The sequence below is a fragment of the Xenopus laevis genome, chromosome 8S, assembly GCF_017654675.1.
Source record: "Xenopus laevis strain J_2021 chromosome 8S, Xenopus_laevis_v10.1, whole genome shotgun sequence".
NCBI classification, from domain to species: Eukaryota; Metazoa; Chordata; class Amphibia; order Anura; family Pipidae; genus Xenopus; species Xenopus laevis.
In genome coordinates, this window is record NC_054386.1 from 39,088,503 (window position 1) to 39,113,368 (window position 24,866).

At 37.1% G+C, this 24,866-nt stretch overlaps 1 protein-coding gene across 2 annotated transcripts in view; it reads right to left on the bottom strand.

Annotated features, from left to right (window-relative positions):
* Positions 1 to 24,866, bottom strand: part of lmx1b.1.S (LIM homeobox transcription factor 1, beta, gene 1 S homeolog) — a 117,772-nt gene that overhangs the window by 87,609 nt on the left and 5,297 nt on the right.

Here is a 24,866-nt window from a genome sequence, read left to right on the forward strand (position 1 = left end):
ACTTGCTGGTCTACTGCACTTCCTGAAGACAGTGATTGTTAGCTTATAGGCCTGCTCTTGTTAGGTAAAGGTGAGGCACTGGAAATATTCACATTTCATGATAATAATTCCTATTCTTTAATGGCTGTTTTTTTTTTTTGAACGAAGGGCACAAGTATCTCCATCAGAAATATCACTCACATACAGGTAAGCCGGCTTCTACATAGTAACAGCGCTCCATAAAACAAGCTTGCAATCTAATTTTCCTGGGGTGATAAAATGTCCAAATCCCACATTACAAGCCAATGTGCTAACCTTCCTTCTTTATCCAGAATGCCCTGAAATATATTATCTCAATATGTGCATGTTTCTGATGAACGCTGTCACCGCAGCCAAGTTTCCTTCAATCCAAAACAGAACCGCTGCTAAATCAAGGGCCAGGGAGCACTGCAGCAGGAAGACATTTTCACGTGTACAGAACGTGTAGCTCTGCGGGTGAGAGTGCAGTCTTTTAATCGTTTCCTCCATATTTGGTGAGAGTTATGTTACCAAGTAATAGGAAGGCCCACCGGGGCTCTGCCTCAGGCCCCCCCCCCAACCCCGCCTAGGGTTGCCACATGGGCGGTATTTTACGGCCTGAACAGTAAAAATTTTACTTGACCCTGCCCACTGCATGCAATGCAACATAAGTGTTGAGACACAGTCTGTGGATTTAAGCACTTATGTACCCCCACTGTAAAAATAAAATGGGTATCAGGGAGTCCAATTACCATATAAAGGTACAAATCCTAAATCACCAATGAAGCGTTGGACTAGAGACCCAAGAACCCACCAGCGAATGTGACCTCCCGCACTGCTGCCACCAACCACCCCTCACCACCAGCGACCAGCGCTCCTCCCCCTGCAAGCGACCTTAGCCCTAAAGGTGGTGATTTCTTTTAACAGATATGGCATCTATTATCCAGAATGCTTGAGACCTGGGTATTCGTGAATAAGGGACGACCTCCATAGCTTAAATCAAGTAAAAGATGCGCGAACCCTAAATAAAAAATAACTATACTTTTTAGAGTTGTGACATTATTGCAAGTTATGACATCCCTAAGAACAGTTCATACATTTTATAGGATAATTATTTTTTTATGTATTTTACTGGAAGGTGACCTCCCTCAGACTTCATTTTAAATAAATAATTCTTGGAAATGATTTTTCTTTACTCTGTAATAAAAAAAACAGTACAGGTACTAGATCCATTATCTGGAAACCCATTATTTAGAAAGCTCTGAATTTTATCCAAATAATCCAAAGCAAACCCAACCTATTGGGTTTATTTAATGTTTCCATGATTTTCTAGTAGACATAAGGTATGAAGGTCAAAATTATGGAAAGATCTGTTATCCGGTAAGCCCCAGGTCCCGAGCATTCTGGATAACAGGTCTCCATACCTGTATATTGAATATAATTAATCCTTATTGGAGGCAAAACAATCCTATTTGTTTTCATGTATTAATGATATTTAAGTAGACATAAAGCATGGAGATCTCAATTACAGAAAGATCCCTGATCAGTGTGTAAAACAGATACACTCCCTGATTTGTGACTAATACTGATGCACCAATTGTTCTGTGTACCTATACCAATAGTACAGGTATGGGATCCGTTAGCCGGAAACCCATTATCCAGAAATCTCCGAATTACAAAAAGGCCATCTCCCATAAACTCCATTATAATCAAATAATCCAAATTTTTTAAAACAATTTCCTTTTTCTCTGTAATAATAAAACAGTAGCTTGTACTTGATCCAAATTAAGATATAATTAATCCTTACATGAAGCAAAACCAGTCTATTGGGTTTATTTAATATTTACATGATTTTCTAGTAGACTTAAGGTACGAAGATCCAAATTACAAAACGATCCATAATCCGGAAAACCCCAGGTCCTGAGCATTCTGGATAACAGGTCAGATACCCATGAAGTCCAGTGTATCAGTAGGACAAAGGGTTAAGATTGCCCGGTTGTCCTGATCTAAAACATCTGCATTGCCTTTCTATGGGTCAACCTTGCCCAGCACTGGGAACTTCTACAGTGTTTTCATTCCATCCTGTTTGATGCTCCATGGGGTCACAGACTGAACACAAATCATTTTAGGCTTAGTGGTAGGGGGTTACTGAAACATAATCCCAAAAATACTATGTCTACAAACAAGGGCTCATTTTTCTTAGAAGAGACCTCCACGCCTTCTAACAAGACATGGAGCAAGATTCCTAAATTTTACTTATATTTCACTCTCTACACCGAACTGCACAACTGATTGTCTGAAAATTTCAGATGTGTTGATATTATTGTTAGTTGGGAATCTTGATAAAGACATGCCAATTAACTTGCCTAGGAAATCCTGAGGGTTTTAGATACTACAGGTGTACTGTAGAGCCCATACACTGAAGGAATGGAAGAGGATATTCTATGGATATATGAGAAGACTCACTTTATGTTTATGTTTCAATGTTTTTTATTGGGGTTTTTCAAGAAAATTATTACAGCCATTGGAAAGAGAAAGAAAAAATAGGCATGTTGTAAATAAGTAATATGTTTACATTAAAGGTTGTACATATATGCAGCGGACCAACATTTTTCCATCAGACAGAGAAAAATGAATAACTAAGTCTTAAGCAATTTGTCCGGTTGGATAATTTCCTTTTTCTTTAGTTCCCCCTTAGATTTAGGTTTAGATAATTTAAAAACAGTTACCTGATGACCATGGGGTAAAATAGTTTATTTAATAAAAATGTATCATTAAGTAATAAAAATATAGTATTCCACAAGTTTATTGTTAAGTGTCACACATCTTATGATACATATTAATATAAAGATGTGGATGAGTCTTCCGGAGAAGACTCACTTTAAAGGGGTTGGTTACCTTTAAATTAACTTTTAGTACAGATATGGGATTAGTTATCTGGAAACCCATTATGCAGAAAGTGCCAAATTACGGAATGACTTTCTCCCATAGGCTCCAATTTATCCAAATAATCCCAATTTTTAAAAATGATTTCCCTTTTCTCTGTAATAATAAAACAGTAGTTTGTACTTGATCCCAACTAAGATATAATTATTCCTTATTGGAAAAATAACCAGCCTATTGGGTCTATTTGATGTTTACATAATTTTCTAGCAGACTTGAGGTATGAAGATCCAAATGACGGAAAGATCAATTATCAGGAAAACCCCAGGTCCCAAACATTCCGGATAACAGTTCCAATTTCTGTATGATGTAGAGAATGTATGATGTTTTTTTATTGTATTTTATTATATTTTTATTATTTGTGTGCTGTTTATGGAGCAGCTCTCCAGTTTGCAATTTTAGCAATCGCGTTGCTATGGTCCAAATTATCCTAACAAGAATGAAATGATATGAATAAGAGACTGGAATTTTAATAGTATAGGGCCTGAATTAGGGTTGCCACCTTTGTGCAGCTCATGATCCGGGCAGGGCCATGACGCCACAGGGGCGGGTCAGTGACCTTGTGGCCGGGGTATGTGACATCATGTGGGTGGGGCTATGGCATATTGGCGATTGGCTGATTGCCATGTCAATTAGTGGAGATCCTGCCTGGTTTTCCTTTTTTGGACACGGGCAGCTCTTCTGAAAATGGGCTGCCCAGTTCAAACCTGGACAGGTGACAACCCTAGCCTGAATAGAAATATGAATAATAAAAAGTAGCAATAATAATACATTTCTAGCCTTACAGAGCATTTGTTTTTTAGATGGGGTCAGTGACCCCCTCCCCCCCATTTGAAAGCTGAAAACAGTCAGAAGATGAAGGCAAATAATAAATAACTATAAAAAAAGGAAAAAATTAAGACACATGCCAATCAGACTATGCTTACAAGTATGCATTGTTGAAAGGCAGAAAAACGGGGTTCAGCAATAATGCGTAAGGGGTCATGAGCAGAAACACCACTGCTTGGACATACATTGGTGACAAACATCTGCTCTGCACTGTCGGGCGAGCCATTTTCACCAAGGTTGTGGTCGGTCCACGTCACTAGTGCAGAGAAAGCATTGGGGTTTCTGCACTAGAAAAGCTGAATTTCCTGGTTGAAAATCGGAAATTCGGCTCTTAGCAGGAGCAGCATTTTTGCCGCCCCCAGCAACTAGGGGGCGCTGCCGCCTGAGGCGGGTGCCTCAACTCACCTCATTGGTGGAACGCCCCTAGTCTGCGACCATCTAGAAATCATTAAAGGGGTTGTTCGCCTTCAAATGAACTTTTACTAGGATGTAGCGAGTGACATTCTGAATCAATTTGCAATTTTTTTCATTTTTTATTATTTGGGGTTTTTGAGTTATTTAGTTATTTAGTTATTTAGCTCGGATCTTTGCATCTATATATATATATATCTTTACAGAGCATTCATTTTTAGATGGAGTCAGTGACCCCATTTGAAAGCTAGAAAGAATCAGAAGGAGGCAAATTATTTAAAACAAAAATAAAAAAATTATGAAAACCAATTAAAAAGTAACTTAGAATTAGTCATTCTATAACAAACTAAAAATCAACTTAAAGGTGAACCACCCCTTTAAGCTGCAGCTTCTAATATCCTCTGATAGGTATTGGCTGTATCAGGGATGCTGGGATCAACACCTACAGCTGTAACCTTGTTTTAATATATTAAATCTATAGGCATATTTATATATGTTGCACATCCAACCCAGCAAGAGCAAACCAGTCATCCATCCTTTATCCCCATTTTTGCCTTGCCGGGGGAACATCCGGGACACTGAAACGCTTGCTATAATCTAGACCCCTGTCTAATCTGCTTGAGCTCACTCTTGCTCAGGCTCCTGATTGTATTTAAACTCTGTCTGCCTTTATTTATTTATTTTTTTTCAAGCACATGAAAATAATATTTGCCATAACCTTCCATTTATACAAGGAAACATGCTATTTTCTAAGGACCGTGGGAAAGCATTCAATCCTAGTAGTTAGCCGCCGGCAGCGAATGGGTTAACCATTTACTCTGTGGGGTTTTTATTGACTCCTCAATAAGAAACAATAAAGGGAGATTATTCCAGCTTGTATATGTAATGAGATTTGCCGTGGTCTGGAAAGTTAAAACACTTCCAAATAGTTCCTCTAGTAAATAAAAACCTGTGATGGAAGAAAAGAAAACTGATTACGAGTGGAATTAAAAAAAAAAAGGAATCTTGATGGCGCACATACACAGAAAGGAAGAGTAAATACTACTGGCTGCAAGTTAGCGGTCATGCTGTGATGCCCCAGTGCATGATGGGACCAACATTCCCAAATAAATGTTTGAAAAAGCCTAAATTCTGTTCAAGGCTTCTGGCAAAGCAAACTGGTACAAAATGCAATTCCTACCAAGGTGTAAATTGTGAATGTTCACTGTTGTATGATGTAACATTTCCTTAATAGCCAACATAGCAGTTCTAATGCCATTTGACAAAGCCACCTATTAAACCTTTGAGTTGTACCAGATTATTGGACAGAGGCTGGAGAAGCTTTTTGACTAGATACATGAGGATACCTGCACACTTGATTGTTTTGTTGCGAGGGGGGGGCTCATTCATTTGTGAAGAAAACCAGACACTGCACCTCCCAAAAGACTTTGTCAAACCTAGATGTGGCTCAGTTAAAATAACATAAATATTATACAGGTATGGGGTCTGGAACCCGCTATCCAGAAAGTCCCAAATTATGGATAGGCTGTCTCCCATAGACTTTATCCAAATAATCCAAATTTTTAAAACCAATTTGCTTGTACTCTGTAATTATAAAACTATACCTTGTACTTGATCCAAACTAAGATATAATTAATCCTTATTGGAAGAAAAATCACCCTTTTGGGTTTATTTTATATTTACATGATTTTTCAGTAGACTTAAGGGATGAAGATCCAAATTACAGAAAGATCCATTATCCGGAAAAAAACAGGTCCCGAACATTCTGGATAACAGTATATTGATGTTTTGATTGATATATTGATGATTTAGGGTTGATGCTATTTAAATGTAGTATTTTAATGGCTATTTAATCTGAATGTGAGCTGAATGTGAGCTGAAATGTTGATTCTTGCCATTTTTTTTCAAAAAAATCCCAGGGGTGCGCTACCACATTTCCACATCATTTGTGTATATATATAATAACAACAAATAATAATTAAAAAAAAAAAATATATATATATATATATATAATTTATTTGTTGTTATTATTGCCCTCTGGACAACATATGAAAAATGACTGTTCAGAGATGTTATAAGAATATGTGTTTGAAAACGGCTATAGCAAGGCAGGAGGACAGCAAAACAGGCAAAAAATAGTACAAATATATTCAAGTACGCTTATGTCTCTCTGTGTCCAATATTTAGATACTTGTTAACAGAAGCAGAGGAAGCAGTTTCACATTAGCATGACTGTGCCCAAATCCCATCTTTATGCAGAGGAACATGCTGAGTGAGTCCGTCCGCTGAAGATCAGAAGGGGAGGTACGTGGGGAATCTGCCCTAGAAGGTGCCATCCCAGGAGTCTTTCTTTTCCATGCTTGACATGAATAAAGGGATTAGGATGGTATGTTTCCGCCAGCTCACTCTTCGGGACAATAGGCTGGAAGGTTTAGTGTCACACTCTATGATACAAGTACAGCAGGCTGTCAATCAGATTTCATCAAGACACTTGTGTCACTGCCATAATCTTATTAGCAGATAAAAACAGGCAAATCCTTTCCGAGAAAAGAACGTTACATTTAATAGCTCACACGATTCCTTTAATCCCCCTGGTCATCAGGCCATGCAGATCCTCCAGAGGAATTCTCCATTTATATATTTAAAAAAAAAAAAAAAAAAAGAAGAAAAATAGGGGGGGAGAGGTTGCAGGTTTGGTGGTTGTAATCGACATGGGAATCCAGAGGACACAATCCTTAACCTGACCAAAATCTTTAACCAACTTTATTGTTCACTGCATTTAATGGTCCATTGGTTTTATAACAATATACCGATGTGTAAAGCTGAAGCCCAGCGGCCATAAAATGGACTGCCTTGCTACAAACAACTGAACGTCACCCCACACAAAAATACCCCATTTTAAAATCTTACTGCCTTTAATAAGGGAAAACTAAAATATCTACCCCCTACAGGGCTGCAAAGATTGGCTGATCACTGATCATTTAAAGCAAAAATATACTACAGGTATAGGATCCGTTATCCAAAACCCGTTATCCAGAAAGCTCAGAATTACAGAAAGGCGGTCTCCCATAGACTCCATTTTATCCAAATAATCCAAATATTTAAAAATGATTCCCTTTTTCTCTGTAATAATAAAACAGTAACTTGTACTTGATCCAAACTAAAGCTGGCCACAGACGCAAAGATCCAATCGTACGAATCTATGTACGATCGGACTTCCCCATCTCCCAACCTGCCACTAACCATTCAGATCAAATAAAGTAGTTACAGAACAGATCAGCCGATATTCTGCCCCTGATAGCAATCGTACCATAGTTATGTCCGACCAAAGCTAGTGACAGTCTCCCACTGAAAATCGTACGATCGGCAATACACGCAGAGATATTATCGGCAGGCGACAGAAATTTTCTAACCTGTCCGATCTCCACCGGACGAAATGTCAGGACTCTCCACACACGGTCCGAAAATCGTACGAATCCTCGATTCGTACGATCGGATCTTTGCGTCTATGGCCAGCTTTAGATATAATTAATCCTTATTGGAAGCAAAACCAGCCTATTGGGTTTATTTAATGTTTACATGATTTTCTAGTAGACTTAAGGTTTGAAGATCCAAAGTATTCTCGATAACATGTTCCCTACCGGTATTAGAATTGCTAAATATTTAAATTACTACATTCATTTGGCTGATGATCTGAACTTGTAGAGGAAGAACTACCATCGCGCATTGAAAGAATTTTGTCGACCTCGGTCATAAAATCGATCGGCCAGGTTTTTCTGGCTTCAACTACACGATATCGCTTATAATGGTCTTTTTAGTTGATGGACAAATCGTACATTTAAACGATCATTTCAGGATAAGCTTGAGCTTACAATAAAGAAAAGATCTTTTAAAAATCTTAAAGGGGTTGTCAACCTTTTAGTTAACTTTTAGTATGATGTAGAAAGTGATATTCTGAGACAATTTGCAATTGTTTTCCATTTTTTATTATTTATGGCTTTTCAGTTATTTGGCTTTTTATCCAGCAGCTCTACAGTTTGCAATTTTGACAATCTGGTTGCTAGGGTGCAAATTGACCTAGCAACTATGCACTGAACTAAATAGAAACTGGAATATGAATAATAGATGGTCTGCATAGAAAAAGGAGTAATAAAAAGCAGCAATAACAATACATTAGTAGCCTTAAAGAGCATTTGTTTTTAGATGGGGTTGGTGACCCCAATTTGAAAGCTGGAAAAGATCAGCAAATAATTCAAAAGTCTTAATTCAAAAACTTATTTGAAAAGTTACTTAGGATTGGTCATACTATAACATATTAAAAGTTAATGCAAATGTGAACCACCCCTTTAACATCTATGGCCACCTCTACTGTGCAAGTATCTTCTTAAATAAACAAAGCTGTCAAAGTTCCGCCGCATTTAAGCGATTTTGGGCTCTGTCCACTAGTCTTCCATCACTATTACGAACAAATTTCCACAACTTGCAGGTAAAATCCCAATGTGCACATGCACAAACTGTGGCTTCAGGGGAGGATGAGAGCACTGCCTGCTTTCTGAAACAAATTCTGTTCCAGCAACAAACCAACCAATCAGCAATTCAAATAACCACTCCTATAATAATACTAATGCATAATTCAGCCCTACAGAATATACATCCCTAATATAAAGTAAAATATAAAGAAGTCCCTTTTGAGGCTTGTAACCTGTATCTATAAAAATGTGTTAAATGTAACAACAATAATAATAATGTACACTTTTATGATACAGGTATGGCATTTATTATATTGAAATCCTTTATCTAGAATGCTACAGCATAGGCGAGATGGCCTTCCATCAAAATCCATCAGACTCGAATAATTCTGATTTAAAAAAAAATACTGAGCAGCTCTCCAGTTTGCACTTTCAGCAATCTGGTTGATAGGGTCCAAATGACCCTAGCAACCATGCATTGATTTGAATAAGAGACTGGAATATGAATAGGAGAGGGACTGAATAGAAAGCTGTGTAATAAAAAGTAATAATAAATCTGTAGCTTTACAAAGCATTTGTTTTTTAGATGGGGTCAGTGACCCCCATTTGAAAGCTGGAAAAGGCAAATAAGGCAAATAATAAAAAAAATAAATACTATAAAAAATAAATAATAAAGACCAATTGAAAAGTTGCCAATCTATTATACATTAAAAGTTAATCTAAAGATGAACCACTCCTTTAAAGAAACAAAAAAAAACCCTGAAAAGAAAATTATAATCAAAATACAATGAACCCAAAACATACTGTAGCATTGTTTTCTTGCAATGCCCAAAAATGTTGAATTTCGTTATTGAATCTGGCGTTGAGTAAATATTTTTTAATTTGGCTTATTAAATATTTCTAATTCACTGCTAAACTATACATTTTCCATTTTTTTCATTTTTGATCTGTGGCAAGAATCTTAATTATAATTCATGTTGAAAATATTCATATACAGGTATGGGATCTATTATCTGAAACCCCATTATCCAGAAAGCTCCAAATTACTGATAATGATATTAATAATGATTTCCTTTTTCTCTGTAATAATAAAACAGTAGCTTGTACTTGATCCAATCTAAGATATAATTATATATAATTGGAAGCAGAACAAGCCTATTGGGTTTATTTAATATTTAAATGATATTCTAGTAGACGTAAGGTATGAAGATCCAAATTAAGGAAAGATCCCTTATCTGGAAAAGCCTAGGTCCCGAGCATTCTGAATAACAGGTCACACATTTGTATTTCTAATAAAAAAAAAAATATTAGAAAAGCCTAATAAATTAAACATTTTTATCCTACAACAATAAATGGATCAGTGCTCATTTCAATATATTTTATGTTTTCTAAAAATGTATTGTGTTTACTGTTTTTGAAATAATTTTATTGAATTGTTAGTAAACTTTTACAGATTACAATATGAAATAATGACTTTCTGTATTTTTTTAAGTTAGTGTAAATGTGTATTGAACAGTCTGGGAATAAAACATTTCTAGCCACGGAACAAATTAATATTTAGTAAAAACAAAATTCTTGTTTCAATTTCATCTCCTTTATACTGCTATAATTAAATAATGATCATTTTCTGGAGAACTCTTAAGCACTTAATCACATTTGCAGATGCTAATTTCTAAACCAAGAGAGAAAAGGGGAAAGAAAAATTAGGAGAAACAAGATCTATTGAAAAATAATATTTGCCTCCCATGGCTTATGTGTGAGAAACTTTAGGAAATGCTGTCAGGGTTGAAATGCAGTGTTAAAATCTGGCTATCGATGGTACAGTGCAGCCCTTATAAACAGTCAATTCCGGGAGCAGGGCTACTTAATGTAAACACACAAGCCATCACTTATCCGTCAAATGACACCTTCCTAAAAAACATTTTAAACACAAACTTTTTCGTGAAAGAGAGATAGACTTTTTTTTCTTGCCGGACTTGAGGTCAGCTTTTCACTTTTTGAAACTATATTATTCACAAATAAACATTTATGGGCAAAGGTGGGGGGAGAGAAAATCTCATTGCCTCTGCAGGGAGGAAAGTGTGTTATTTCTGGCATTGGATGAAACAAAACGTTTATGACATGAAATTCAGATTAGCGCTGGGCCGATGAAAATGGCAAGCCATCGCTCGTCCACTTCCCCAGGCTTCCAGCATTAGCTGTTCATAACGCATTTTCTTCCTCTGAAACATGCCTATAAAATATCTGAACCTTTGCTTTTGTGGTTCTGCCATGAAGCTGAAAACTGGCCCTCCAAAGGGTAGGGATTCCGAAGTGTCTACTCAACTCCAGTGCTTCACACTCAATCCCGAATGGACGGTAACACACACAAAGGTATTTTGTTTGGGGGAGGGGGAGAACAATAATTAAAATATAAAGCATTTCCTTTTGTTTTGTTGTACAGGTATGGGACCTATTATCCAGAATGGTTTTCCATAATTTAGATCTCCATACCTTAAGTCTACTAGAAAATCATGTAAACCCAATAGGCTGGTTTTGCTTCCAATAAGGATAAATTATATCTTAGTTTGGATCATGTAGAAAGCTTGTTATATTATTACAGAAAAAAAGGAAATCATTTTTAAAAATATGGATTATTTGGATAAAATAGTCTACGGGAGATGGACATTCTGTAATTTGGAGCTTTCTGGATAATGGATCCTATAACTGTACTTTGCTTCTGTCAACTGCTTACAGCCTTTGCTTTATGGCTAATGGCACCCAGATAGACTTTGGTGCTTTAAAGCTGGCCATAGATGTAAAGATTTTTAAAAGATCTTTTAGTTATCATGAGACCATGATTATCTCGAAACGATCGTTTAAATGTACGATTTGTCCATCAACTAAAAAGACCATTTTAGGCGATATTGCCAGCAAAACTGAAGGATAGCTGCCTATTTGGCCCTGCAAACATAGATAGATTGCACTGGGGCTGATCAATTTTCTGACAGATGTCGGACGAAAAATCGTAAGATGTACGATTGTTCGAATCCCACTAACTTCACGATAATTTGATGGATTGGTCGGTTTTCACTAAAATCGGTCGTTCGGCATAGAAAATTCTTTGCGTCTATGGGGACCTTTAAACAGTCCCAAAACATGGCAGCCCTCTGTGCTATGCATTTGTTAATTTACTTTGCTAATATAGAGAGACAAAGAAATGATATAAAAATAAAGTAGGAAAAGCTTGATGCAAAGCGGCTGGTTTCCTAGCAAACAGCACAATAGTTTACATTTATAACCATGATGGCCATGTTGTTCATTATAGGAAAATCTGCCACAGACAGCTTAAAATGACTCAGATTTATATGAGATAAAGCTATGTGCAGGAACAAGAGCATCTATAAAATATTAGCCTAATTAATGGCCTTATAAACACAAATTAGACACTCCACAAAATGTCTTTGAACTTCCTCCAGCAAAGCTTAGTCAAAGCTTTTCTTAAGAAGAACCTGACAAATTGTCACTTCCTTTTTGCATCTTTTTCTTATAAAAGGGTTCTAAGAAATACACTCCCCTATGTGGCCATTACAAGAACTGTAGCTCTTTGACCTTGAAAATATTCTAAGACCAGACAATAACCAACCAGGTCACTAACGGTAGCCGTAGACATTACAATTACGTTCTTTCCTGGAAAAGATCTTTCCAGGAAAAAGATTGTTTGTTTCAATACACAGGTGTAGAGCTGAATCGTCAGATATACAGGTAATAGAATTGTACCTCTATCTGACAATCAGCAATAACAATGGCCGATGTTCGGTGCCTTCAAAGAAGCCCAATAACAATTATCCGGCCAGCCACAAAAGATGAGCAGACAGATATCCAAACCTTCTGCTGATATGGGTTGGCTCATCTCCCATCATACACACACTGACAATCATAAAAACTTTGTTTCATACGATATTATTGGTGCTTCCATAGCAACCTTTATTTGGTCATTTTTCACCAAACTTGTAAACCAACTTTATATGTGTTCACTGAATGCAATAGAGTTGAACCACTTGAAAAGCAACACACACTTCAGCAGTGATCTGATCACAGTCTTTTGGGGCCTTACTGGATATTGTGTTATTCTATCCACTCACTGGGATGAGAGGACAAAACAATCTGCTCATAATCGATCAAATGGATCAAAATAGGCCATGGTATGGCTATTTTAAGGTGCAGCTGATTTGGGATGGATAATTTAATCAAAAATAAAGGAGGTTTGGCAGGGAATGATTTATTTTTAGTGAATATCTGGATGATAAAGCACAATGAAATGGAATTTATGGCCATCATGGTTATGTTCCTGAAAGACAATGTAACGGAATTCTGGAGTGATTCATTGTGCAGCAGCACGTGGTTGATAGCAGTGTGGGCTATACTCGTCATTGGCAGAGGTGAAACATACTATAAGTGGCATTCCAAGTGTGGCAAACAGATAAACATACCATAGGGTAATGCCACACAGGGCTGAAACTCCGGCTGATGAAAACCACAGGCTGAGAAACAGCTCCTTACTTGGCCCACACCTGGATTAATTGTCGTAGCCCAGGTGCAGGCACACAGTGGATTTCAGCACTAAAATGCAGACTTTCGGTGCCAAAGTTCACCACGTGTGTCTGCACCCCGACCTACACAAAGGAACCGGGTGCAAACAAGGTAAGGGGGTAAGGTAAGGGGTAGATTCCAGCAGGGGATGATTTTTAGCCTGCCTTTTTCAGCAGGCCTAGTTTCAGCCCATGTAGCATGGTTCTATGAATGTCCTCCAAAGGGAACACGGCTCAAAGGCACATAGTTATTACAATCATATATTGATTGCTACCTTTAATAACCTTTGATCTGCAGCATATCATCCCTTCTCCTGATAGGTTCATTGAGGACAAAGAGGGGAGTTATTATTAATAATCATTATGTGGGTTATTATAAGAACTATTTAGTCAGTGGCAACTGGGAAGACAGGCTTCTCCTGGATGGTTCCTACAGGTCAATGAGGGGAGTGGCAATTAAAAGTAATTATGTGGGTTGTTATGGCAACTGTTTAGTCAGTAGCTACTGAGAGGGTTATGTGAGCAATTAGAAGGACACTTTGGGGCATAGTTTAAGAGGGTACAGGTTATCAAATGATTACAGCTGAGCAACAAAATGGAAAAAAAAGCAAGAGACTGGTTTGTATATAGCTTCCTACATAGAGCTGTGTGGACTATGTAGTGAGGTGGTATATGCTTTTTTAGTGATAATAACCTTGCAACCACAGAGTAGAGCTGTGCCCAACCCAACCCAGACCCCCTTAAAGGAGAAGGAAACCCCTGGGCGCAAAAACCCTCCCCCCTCCCCTGTGTTGCTTCCCCTCCCCCCTGGTCTACCTGTCCTCCTCCCCCTGGCCTACCTGTTGAACCCACATGAGTGAAACAGGTAGATGTTTCCAGGCCCCATGGGTTCACAATCTTTGGGGGAATTGTTCTACACACACTGAGCTTAGTGATGACCCCAACGATCCTTCTATCCGCCTTGACCCCTAGTAGCATTTGCTGTGGAATGTGAAAAGTGAGTATTCTCCTTTATTGCTTCTCATTTCATAGTTCTATAGCTAATTTAGTGCAAGAGGCATGTCAGTGTATAGGTAGAGCATGCAAAAAGAAAGCATAACTTCTTCACGTACTGCCTTTTGGATTTGAGTCAGTGCAAAAGCCCCTAGGCTCTGTCTGACACACATATCTGTGTTATCTCCCAACATGTGTTACTGGTATAACAAGGTATAACACTTTCCATTCCTGTATACAAATAGATCCTCACCTTACTCTAGTTAAAGTGCATTTACCTGTGCATTATGGGATACATCTCGAGAAGGCAACAATGCTACCTTTTCTTAGCCTAAAATGTAATGAGTACTCTCAAATATGCCAAATAATAGAATACATATATATATATATATATATATATATATATATATATATATATATATATATATATATAGAGGGAGAGAGAGAGACAGAGAGACAGAGAAACAGAGAAGAATACAATTTAAGTTGCTTTTATAGGAATAAGCTTATGTAAATCATATATGAGCAGCATAATCATATAAATCGAACTTGCATTATTGGTACAAAATGTTCTGCAATGGAAGTAATTAAAAGGTGATATGTAATTAAAAGGTGATGTGTAAATAACAGAATGTTGTATGACTTGACTGGCTAGCTCCCATTTTAAAATGAAGGGGAAGAAGGCATTCTGTGGCAGGAAAAAAAGTGAGATCTTATTCAATTTGCAGGCTTCTTGCAGATTCAGCTTTGCATATGTAAGGAGATGGTTTAGTAGAACACAAGAGGAGGTGGCAGCTTGCTTATGTTCATAAATAATAGGCTAACCTGAATGAGCAAAATAGATTTAACACTTGTCTATTTAGCATTCCAGTGGAACAGCAAGCTTCTCTAATCCTATCCTGCTAGTGGGTAGGTGGATATGTCAGCCTGCGATTGGGTCAGTTTGTTAATCAGAAGGCCAGAGTTTGCCCCAAGGATTCCTGTTCAGGCTGGACAATTTACTATCCCATTTTAAAAGTATCATCCCCAGGGCCAGGTCATCCCCACCCAAGGTGTGAACTCTCACACAGGGATAACTGTTCCTTTGACCATATAAAAGCAAAAGATTCTAATCTCTGATCACCTGCATGCTTTAGGAATAATGACTCTCACCAAAGCCATCAAAGCTTCAATGAAAAGACCATTACCTCTCGGGACATGGTAGCTCCAACTACTCCCAGCCACACACAGACTATGATACAATTCCTACTGTAGTATGGGCTTCTTTATTGGGAATAAATAAACATTTATTTGGGGAGGGGTGGGTTTGTAGCCATTAGGGCGAGTAAGACAGGAAATTAATGCATCCTTTTCATCTTATTAGCAAGATTTAGCATATTAGCAATTCTTGGCTTGTTTTTAGGGGTACTGACCTATATGGATGCAAGCCCATTAATAAGTCATTAAGGGGTACATAATTTGCATCCAAAATTTTACCTGCTCTATCGAATTTCATAGATTTGTCACCTATAGTTCTACCATAAAGCACAAAACAAAGGTCATGGCAGAGGTGTGACTAGCCTGGCCAAGATGCCCTGGATCACTTTGGATCTGAACTGGCATTTCTGATTTTATAACGCGTATGTGGCAACAAAGTTTACAGACTCAACTTTAGCCTGCCTCCACCCCACCCGTTTAGTGCCCCACTTACACCCAGATGCATACCTTTTAATATACCCGTACTGGTGTGCCTGCCCTCTTCCATAACATCACAGTGGGGTGGGCATGGTTATATAAATAGGAGAGCACTTCAATTCAGATGTGTACCTTTTTATATACTCGCGCTGGTGTTCCCACCCTCTTCCATAACATGACAGTGGGGTGGTCGCAGGTATATAAATAGGAGAGCTCACTGGGTTAGGGTCGGGTGCAGTTTGTCCAGTGATGGGTTAGCGTCGGGTGTGGGTCGATGTATGCACATTTAGAAATGCACATCTAGAAATATACAGGGGAAAAAAGTATTCTATGCATATAACTAATTCATGTATATATCATTAAAATATATATATTAAAAGGGAAAAAAAGACAGGATAAATCAAACTATGCTGTTAAAAGTGGATCAAAGCGTTAGAGACTCCATGTATTTATTGATGTTGGTAAGAATGCATAGCTCTTATACTTAGTAAATCATAAACTGTAAATACATGTATATAGTATTCTTTGCCAAGGGTGTAATGTTTTATAGGCACTTCCAGTCCGGACCAGACTGAGCCTTGTAAAAGCTGCGCCACTGCTACATTTTGACAGCCACAGATTATAGTTGCTTCTTGGCTGCCATACAGATACCTATGTATTCTCCTTCCTACAGCATAGAAAACTTCCCATAGAAGTGGACCCACGCTGGTTTGTTTATGTTCTGTGGGTTCGGTTTATTAGCCCAAACATAAAATGGGCTGGCAGGAGAGGATGCCTTTAACATGAGAAAGTCATTCCTAGATTTGGTCAGTGGTTTGGACAATTTCAACCATTAGTGGCCAAATGTCAAAACAGAATCTGGTGCCTTTTCACTTTCTGAAGTTTTGATTATCTGTGATCATGTTTAGTATGGTCACATTTAGGCCTAAATGAAATGGGGGGGGGGGGCGATTAGTAGCTGCTTGTTTTATATGGGAGATAAATAAAAGATATACCCTTTAGAAAAAAAATAAACCTCCTTCTAGCCAAACACTAATATTGTGGTACTAGAAACCTATGAAACAATGCCTTGTATGGTCAAAGGGTATGGGATCGGTTATCGGGAAACCAGTTATCCAAAAAGTTACGAATTATGGAAAGGCCATCTCCCATACCATAGACTCTATTTTATACAAATAGTCCTAGTTTTTTAAAAACTATTTCCTTTCTATCTGTAATAATAAAACAGAACATTGTACTTGATCCCAACTAAGGTATAATTAGTCCTTATTGGTAGCAGAACCAGCCTATTGGGTTTGTTTAATGTTTACATGATTTCCTAGTGGACTTCTGGTATGAAGATCCAAATAACGGAAAGATCTGTTATCTGGAAACCCCTAGGTCCCGAGCATTCTGTATAACAGAAATGAAAGCTGTATAACAGAAAGAAAGCTTTCTTGACTCTCAGATATAGAAGTACCATTGTTCAACCAAACACCTTAAAAAGCTTGAAGTGCTCTCTCTCCATTTATATTGATCAGCATAAGATCTCTTTAACTATACTTGAGTACTGGATCACTGATTAGTGGTGTAAAGACATTCTTCGTAGCAAATTGACATTTACAGGAGTGTACATGCACACCTGTATGATGCCATAACAACACTGCCCCCTGTGGTTAAGTGACCCACTGCATTCTCATTTCTCCTATAGGAGAACAGACGTGCCTAAGCATGAAATATGGCAGCTTATATACCAACACACACATATATATATATATTGACACACAGAGAAGCTCTGTGCAAGCAGTTAAGTCCTTGGCGTGTGCCGTTTATTTACATGAACTGAAATGAAACCATACAAAATAATCAGGTATATTTTCCCTTTAATTAAAGTTTGGTTCTTCATCCTACATTACTATTGCCAGATTGAAACAATAACCTAAAACAGAAAATCATTTTATCCCAATGTTTAATTTGATGTGTTATTTATGTGGGTATCTGCTCAGTTAAGATGGATTTTGTTTTACCGTATAAACAGTAGTGTAAATAAATTAGACGCCCCTACACCAGTTGTCAACCAACCTGTATAAAGGGTAAGTTGGGATGTGCATTTACATAAGTAGCAGGCAACCAAGTGAGACCAGAGTATTAGTGCTCCTAGGTTTAGATATTACTGGGCCCTACAGCAAATTATTTTTCAGGCCCCCAAAATGCTTAGAGGTTGACTAGTTTTGCCAATGTTTATTTAAAACGTATATGAACTAGGGCCTCATGGTATACCTCATGTGCCCACCTGCTCTGCTTCTTCTGTAGTTACACCCCTGTTAGGCTTCATGGCGTACACACCTGCATTTTCTTATGTTGCACTTTGTGAGTCAAATTTGATATAGCACCCTGTTTTTGGAAATGGCGGCAATTTTTGATAGCCAGCTTCATGTCAACCACAACCGGCAGATCATTCCTATATTCAGAAATACAGCTTGAGGAATATATATATATATATATATATATATATATATATATATATATATATATATATATATATATATATATAATACAAATATTTAGGGTTGGGGGTTGCACCATTGTTTTTACCGTGCAATGACATCAAAATGACTTTTTTTTCAAATTGAAGATTGAAATTGGCTGCACATTTCAAATGTGTTTTTATTCTTTTAACTTCTAATTCTTTCCTTGCAGCTAACAGCGAAAATTAATTCCAGTGATTTGAACTAGTTTAACGCCTATAAAAATACAGCTCTTATTTCTAATCTAATGGCTGTCTATGTAGAAATGAATCATTTAGCAAATAAGAGCCAGATCTGGATCATTAGCCTGGCGTGTACAGATCCAGTGCACTTCTTTATTATAACAAATGGATTTTTGTTTATAAAAAAATGGATTTAGGTATACAATAAATACCTAGTACCATGTCATCAGCCAGCCTATTACATTTTGATTTTGTCACTTTTTAATGCTGTCACTCACTTCAAAATTACAAACATTACCTAAGTCTACTAGAAAATCACGTAATCATTAAATAAACCCAATAGGATTAATTAAATCTTAGTTTGGATCAAGTACCAGCTACTGTTTGATTATTACAGAGAAAAAGGAAATTGTTTTTAAAAATGTGGATTATTAAGATAAATGGAGCATTTGGGAGACAGCCTTTCCATAATTCAAAGCTTTCTGGATAACGGGATTCTGTATAATGGATCCAATACCTGCATTACATTATTTATGGGGACAGCTACAGTACTTATTTCATGCCAGAAGAAAGATGTTCTGCAGCACCGATTATTAGATGGAAGTTAAGTATGCAAAGGGGAATTAGTTTCCCCCGAAAAAAATGTATCTATAAAACCAAGTTACACAAGAATTGGAATGGAATGCACTATTATTTACTAGAAACCAAAAAAATGAATACTAATAATAAAACAATATGAATTATATAGTAAACACTTCCCAGCGTCTCTGTGCTGTGTGATATTAAGTGATTTGCAAAGGAACAAAATTCACTGACAATGGAATCAAAGCTTAAATCCTGTATTACAGCCCCAACTAAGCCAGTTCCTCTATGTTTGCACAAAACAGCAATGTTAGTTCCCCGTTAAAAAAAAAGTCTGTGCATTGTTGAGGCTGCCGAGCTTCTGACAATGCTCTTTTGTTTCACTCTCGGCAAATAAAGATTTAACCCCATAACAACTCTGCACAAGTGAAGGGTTAGTATTTAGGCAGCACTGCTAGGGGTGTAGGTAGGTAGGCAGGCTAACTCACCTTGCATTGAAAATAAAACTCTAAATAAATACAGAGAGAAAAGTGTACATTTATGCTGTGCTATATTATATAATTCACACAGACAAATTATACTATATATATATACTCTGCTAATTTGGGTGACCAGTCCATGTCACAGAATGAATCCCATTGGATGAATCAGATTATGGGAATAAAATACTTCTGGCAGGGAAAGGGTCCAAACAAGTTATGACTTAGAGTGACGGAGGGACAGTATCCCATTAGGCCATTAAACTACTGGAACCCTGCAGTCTGAATCCAATATATCAAACCGCATGCAGATCTAGGGCCTAAAAAGGGTTTTCTCTGCCTGATGCCACTGACGCTCATATAACAGGCAGAGGGATAAATATATAATACACAGATATAAATATATATGCATTAAAGGTTGATACAAACTCAAAGTTCATAATTCATCATAAGCAACATTTTTAGTGGTTATAAGATTTGTTTATAGTCAAATGCCCTGGCGGTTCTGACTTTTGAAACAATGTAGCAGAAGCCAGCTATGCTATTCTTTTCAACCGCACAGACCCATTAGAAGACGAATGCTGCTTACAAATAACTTGCAAACCACCGGAAATGTGCAATAAAGCTATATCAGAAAGTTGCTCAGAATGACATTGTCCTTCATTAGCCAAAATATTATTTAAGGGTTCATATCCCCTTTAATTGTATATTTTGCTAACTAGCACAGTTAGTGCTATGTACATTTCCTGAACAGAACAAATTGCCCTTTAAAATGTGTCAACATTGCTGGCAAGCTGAGGCATAACTAAGTATATGTCAGACTTACACTGCATATGAAATGTTACCAAAAGCCTACAGTGTAACAACCTATGCAAAGGAATGCAACCAGGTTTTTCTAACTGGGCTCTGAAAGAAAGGGGAAAAAAAGAAAACCCAGGCAAAAATAATGTAACTAAAAGGAATGTGCTGTTTGGGGGAAGCTTTACAGAATAGGCAAGTTATTTTGGCAGCCATATATCTTTCCAATAAGGCCTGCTTGCAACCGGTTCTGGCTAAAGAGCAAGGCAGCGGGTCGCCATGTCTGATATCACTAAGTGCTGGGACCCTAACAATGCTTTACAAGGAAGATATCTTTCTTAATTGCCGTTAACTAGGAATACGCCAACAGTGTGTCGCTGCTCCTAAGTCGAAGGGGGAGGGGGTAGGGGCATATGTTTAACCCCTTACAGCCTTTTAATTTTACATGATTGGTTAAATCAAAATAACTCTACTTTCATTTTAAAGCAAGTTTGTATATAGACACACACACAAACATATATATATATATATATATATATATATATATATATATATATATATATATATATATATATAGATATATAGATATATATATATATAGATATATATATATATATATGAGAGAGAGAGAGAGAGAGAGAGAGAGAGAGAGAGAGAGAGAGAGAGAGAGAGAGAGAGAGAGAGAGAGAGAGATGTGTGTGTGTGTGTGTGTCTGTATGTACTAGAAGAAAAGCATTTTTACTTCAGAAATTGTATATGAAATTCAAATGGGCCCCTTTAAATATATCTTAAACTCCCCTGTTGCAGTGACTCTGTACACATTGATGACATTTATTATTTGAAACCGTAACTTACCTATATAAAATGTGAAACATAATGAAACTGAAATAGTCTTGCTGGGTAACGCGTGTAGAGGCAGAAATACTTGTAAATGCCTATAGTGCAGAAAACACAGCTTATAGCAGCTGATTTCATACTCCCTCCTTTAAAATTTGAAAATGTTGCGGGCTTAGCCTTGAGAGCCCGTTATCTTCCTGATTTGTCCCATTTTGCAGACAATTAGAGGCTATGGGCGAGGGCTCGCCCGAATAAAAAAAAAGGTGGCTAGGAAATGTTTCTGGTGGAATTCTGGGTATATCAGAGAAATAGGGAGGAACAGAAAGAAAAAGCAGGATCCCGTAGCTGCTGTAACCTCCCCAAATCTGCCCAGCCTGCATGTCATGTTAGCATTTAGTGCAGGGTTTCCAAGGAGAAGGATTTTATGCTGTAGGTAAGACATAAATATTGTAGCTAGGAATGACTACAGGCCTGTTTGGGGACTTTCTGAGAGCCTGACAAAGACTGAAGCGAAGCAATAGATGTTTCTCTTTGTATTGTGCCAGACTTCTAGCAGAGACATATTATGTCTGAGTGATTGAAGTCGCTGCGCTCACCCCACTACACAAAAGATCCTAAATTTTACTGACAAGCATGGAGAGGACATTTAAGGGTCTCTTTTTTTGCCCCCCCCCCAATAATATATCACTGTTTAAAAAAAAAAAATCTCCACATTTTGGGTACACAAGATAGAGGCATAAAAAAAGGGGAGAGATTTAACCCATCGGCCTCTTGAATGGCAATATAAGCTCCCCCAACTTAATTACGGTGCTTGTGGTTTATTTGGAGAACGCTGACGTATTGCGTAACTTTGTTCCGTGGGATGCCAAATTTCCTAACACAGCAGCACAAAAACTGCTCATTACAGCATGCCTAATGATGGGATTATATATCTAATAATTATTACAAATATATACATATATACACTTACACTCTAACATTCTTCACTGGACAATTTAGGGATTTTTTTAAGTACGAATATACAGTATACTGATAGACAGATATATATATATATATCTATATATATAGGCAGAATAAACGACTTCTCTATAAGATATTATATAATATATATGTATATATATATATATATATATACACACACACACATATAACATATACTCAAGTTGAATCACAGACTGTAGGTAGAGGTGTGTGTTATTTATCTATCTTTATGTGTAATATATATATGTATGTATGTATGTATCTATCTTTATGTGTAATATATATATATATATATATATATATATATATATATATATACACATTCAAAGTCCTAACGCACACCATCCATGAGAGACTCCAATGATTAGATCACATACCTGGGTGCTACGCTGAAAATAGCTGCATTATCCAATTTCCACTGACAAAAGGTGCACACCAGGATTTTTCAGTTTAAAACTCCATATTTATTAAATAGGTTCCTGTTTTAAATCTATTTAATAAATATGGAGTTTTAAACTGAAAAATCCTGGTGTGCACCTTTTGTCAGTGGAAATTATATATATATATATATATATATATATATATATATATATATATATATATATATATATATATATATATATATATATATATATATATATATATATATATATATATATATATATATAGATACAGATATAGAGAGCGGAATGGATGGTCCCTGTGCATGTTTCATATATCATTTCAGTATATATTGCCGCACTCCCAAAGTACAAGAAAAGATCGCTGAGTTATGGGCAGGAAGGGTAGAGCGCACCCAGACTGGAGACGGCTCTGTTTTAGTACAAGCGCGCTTTGTGAGCGTCTTTACAGCGCTCACTGTACACAGAACTGGAAGCAGCGGCCGGGAATACTTTGAGCGCAGCCTCTCCGATCTCTCTACCCGCCCTGGCGCTGCCGTTGCGCTCTACCTACTCCTGCCTAACAGAAGGGATTACAGCCGCGCACTCAACTCATGAAAACGCCACAGAAAACTAATTATGTATGACCAATAAACAATGATTTCCAACACGAAAACGTTAACGCTTTCTCACAGAGCTAGCAAATAAAATCGAATTGTGAGCGTTCAGGTAAAACGGTTTATATATATATATATATATATATATATATATTTACACATACACAGACAACTCTTCTTGTTGATCCTCAGAATAAAAGCAGAGCAGAAAGAAATGAATAATTCAGGGGCTGTATTATACACCAGAGACCCATTAGCCCGTGCCCGTCGCTAAGAATACATCTTCATATTATTATTATTATACATTTTCATCTACATTTATATAAAAAGTAAAAGTCAGCTATTTAGTTCGGAAGGGGGAGCAAAAGGAATTAGTGTTTTTTGTCGGGTTATTGACCAGCCAGCCCCCAGTTCAGAATGTGAGTATTTTGGGGGGGAAACGCTTGATTCGTTTCCCCTGGCAGATTTCAGATCTGCAGATTTTGTTTATGCAAAATTTGAAAATCTGATTTCAATTTCCCAAATGCCTGCTTTGTACTGGGATCAGCCATCAAAGGGCTCCTAATAGCCACTTATCTGGGAGCCACTTCCACCCGGCAATGGAAATCTGCACTTCCCGGCGCAAAATCACCACTGTAGCGCGCACCAGCTCCCATTTATATGCACTGCTTGCACCTACGGACCGACCGGCGTATATTCATTCCAACACAATAATCCGTGAGCTAAAAAAGTTTCTAAAATCAATATAATAAAATGATACAACATTATATATCTATATTTAAATTAATTTATTATAAATATTACTCTGGGTGAGTGATTTGGTCTTAAACCCACTTAAAAGTGGATAAGTTCATGAAAGATACAGCGTCGCAGTCCTACAACAGAAGTGAATCGATTTAAATTCATAGATTTCCCCGATGTTGATACAAAGTTGTATTTGCAACAGAATTCGTACAAACGATCGTTTCTCTCTCTCTACCAATATCTATATAAATAAAGTATAGCTTTATCTATCTATCTATCTATCTATCTATCTATATCTATATCTATATCTATATCTATATCTATATATATATACACACACATACATACATACATACATACAGTGAGCGTTCATAAAAGCAACTGTTTTAAGGCTTGGTAGTGTGCCATGTATATTATCTATTAGGCATTTAGAAACATACAGAATAGGTATACACACACACATACATATGTATATATATATATATATATATATATATATATATATATATATATCCATTATGTAGATTAGGGTAGTTAAAATATATACTGCTTTATTGATTTTTTTTGTTTACTTTGAGCCCTAAATGACTCTGTAATGATAAGGGAAAGTCGGTGGATATCAGGTGTTATACAGAAACAAAACACAGATCTGATCTCCCCCCCCCCACACATACACACACACATACAAAGCAAGTTGTTTCTGGATATTTTTATTATGCACCAGCCTGTGACTATATAGCAAGCACACAGTACATAAATATAATATACAGCTCTATATAGATACACAGATATGAGTCTAACTGTGGCCCCTCTCCCCCAGGCATCGGACTGTTCCAAGCTGCAGGCAGCAGGTGAGTAAATACAGAGCTCATT